Source organism: Haliaeetus leucocephalus, unplaced genomic scaffold (assembly GCF_000737465.1).
Source record: "Haliaeetus leucocephalus isolate CR32 unplaced genomic scaffold, Haliaeetus_leucocephalus-4.0 Scaffold271, whole genome shotgun sequence".
NCBI lineage: Eukaryota > Metazoa > Chordata > Aves > Accipitriformes > Accipitridae > Haliaeetus > Haliaeetus leucocephalus.
This window is the reverse complement of record NW_010972707.1, coordinates 94,097-96,645: the sequence shown is the minus strand read 5'-3', so window position 1 is coordinate 96,645 and position 2,549 is coordinate 94,097. Positions and strand designations below refer to the sequence as shown.

The 2,549-nt window shown below is 52.4% G+C and overlaps 1 protein-coding gene across 1 annotated transcript in view; it reads left to right on the top strand.

Annotated features, from left to right (window-relative positions):
* The window catches only part of ARHGAP39 (Rho GTPase activating protein 39), a 59,847-nt gene that overhangs the window by 54,110 nt on the left and 3,188 nt on the right, over window positions 1-2,549 (top strand). The gene's annotated exons all lie outside the window — the stretch shown is intronic.

Genomic DNA, 2,549 nt, shown 5'->3' with positions numbered 1-2,549 from the left:
GAAGGAGGACTCGGGAGAGGGACCACGGCTAAACGTCGTCTCTACGGCTGGAGACGTGGATAGGCTGGATGGATCCCATTTTACGGTGTTACGCACAATGTTATCACGTTATATGTAACGTTATAGACATCACGTTGTATGTAATGTTACGTACATTGTGTAATGGTATATATCGCATACATACGCGATATGCAGAACGTTATATATAATGGATAAATACATATAATGTTACAAAGTAAACATATTTTTTAACGTTTGAGTAATATATAACAAACAAATCTAAGATATAACTGTAGACCATTCTGTATAATGTTATAGATATGTATAACATTATATAGAGTTACATATAACAAAACAGATATTTTTACAACGATAATATCATATAAATAATTTAGAAATATAGACATTTAGAAATACATAGAAATCTATATAGAAATATAGAAAACATTATCGACAGTTATATACAATGTTATCTATAAATATATAATATTAAAGTATATATCGTATAATTTTAACATGATATACACAACTATAATATTATATATCAATTTAATAGCCGTTAGCAAGAGGGGGAAGGCAGGAATTTAATTAAGCGGAGCCACATAGAAGGTGCTGACGGGTTTTCTCGGTGTTTGATGGATGACCCCGAGGTGGGCACGAGCACCCTTGGTGCCGTGGCCATCAGCGGTGGGGCGGAATGGGGGGACGGGGACGTGGGATGAGCCCCTTTTCCCGGCATCCCTCTGGTTTTTGGCGTGGTTTGCCGGAGCAGGATGCCGGTGAAGGCTCGGCATCCCGGATGAAACCAAGAGGTTCCCAGCGCAAGGTGAGGGACCTCAACCTGGAGCCCCAGCGATGGTGGGGCTGGGACCTGGAGCTGGGGTGGGGTGGAGACACCCCAAGAAATGGTTTTAAGAGCATCCATGAGTGAAGGTTGCTGTTTAATCTCTTCATCGACGATGTAGACGGTGGGATCGAGTGCACCCTCAGCCGGTTTGGCGATGACACCGAGCCGAGTGGTGGGGTTGACCCGCCTGAGGGACCTGGACAGGCTGGAGAAGTGGGGCCCATGTGAACCCCCAGGAAGTTCAAGCAGGCCAAGGGCAAGGTCCTGCACCCTGGTGGGGGCGATCCCCCGTATCCGTACAGGCTGGGGGATGAAGGGACGGAGAGTGGTGAAGGACTTGGGGACACGGGTGGGTGACAAGGGGGACGTGAGCCGGCAACGTGCCAGGAGGCCAACTGTCTCCTGGGCTGCATCCAAAGAACCAACCTGATCTGGTTGAAGATGTCCCTGCCCATGGCAGGGGGGCGGACTAGGTGACCTTCAAAGGTCCCTTCCAACCCAAACCATTCCATGATTCGATCAATGGGCACCAGATTTGAGGTCACCCAGTTCTCGACATCCCCCAAGCCACCTCCTTCAGGGTGGCTTCAGACCCCCCCCCATGCATCCATCAGCTCCCCCCTGCAGCATTTACTGTGCCCAAAAACCATCAGGGAAACCCTTGGAAGACAACAGCATCAGGGATGGAGGGAAAAGTAGATGATCCCAAGTCCCCAAGTTTGGTTTTAACCAAAAAGCACCCATCAGGGGTCGGGACAGCAAGTGGCCGCCAGCCACCGGCTCTTCTGCAGAAGCCCTATTTTCCCCTCTTTTGCACCAATATTAAATAGAAAAAGCATATTTTTAGCTCCTGGACCATTCTCACCAGCAGGACGGGTTTGGAATGGGGCGGGACACACGGCTCCAGTGGCGCAAAAGCCGCGCCGATGGCAGGACTGGTGCTGGCGTCGTGGTTTCAAAGCTTCTGAAGGAAGAGAAGGTCCCGGATGATGGAATTTTTTGTTCAGTTTGCCTATTTTTAGGCTCTTGGAAGAATTTCTGGGGCTGTCAGCCTCTTCTGGGGTGGTCCAGAAGGTACCACCAGGTCCCCGGGGCTCTCAGCTGGGGGATGTGGAGCATCTCCCTTGGGATGAGCCCATTGGCAGCTGGGGAACGCTCCAAGGTTTGAGGGTGCCATCTCGTTGCTGAAGAACATCAGGAGGAAAGGATGGATGGTGCGGAGAGGGATGAGGGTAGAAGTGGTGGCATCAGGAGACGATGGATGGTGTAGGGTGGGCGGTGACAGTGGAAGCGATGGCTGCGGGGTGAAAAAATCGGCCCCAAAAGCCGGGACATCCCTGCACGAGGCCACCGGAGCGAGCGGGAAGAGGCTGGAGCTGAGGGGGCTCTGAGCCTCCGTGTTTGGTGGGTACGAGGTTGTGGCTTCTCCAAGGTCTGAGGCTCTTGGGGAGCGGGTTGAGTTGTGGGGACACTCCTTGCAAGAAGGGTCCGGGGTCAGGGTGGGAGGGGGGAAACCTCGTCCTCTTCAAACACCCCCCCCAGCAGCGGTGATGGGGACAGAGACGGAGCAGCACCAGTGCTGCCCCGCATCCCGGGGGGGGACCCTGACACCCTCCTGGAGCCGGGATGAGCTTCAACCCCTTGGCAGGGCACACACAGACCCCCCCCTATGGCCCCCCCCCATGACCCAGATCTGACACCC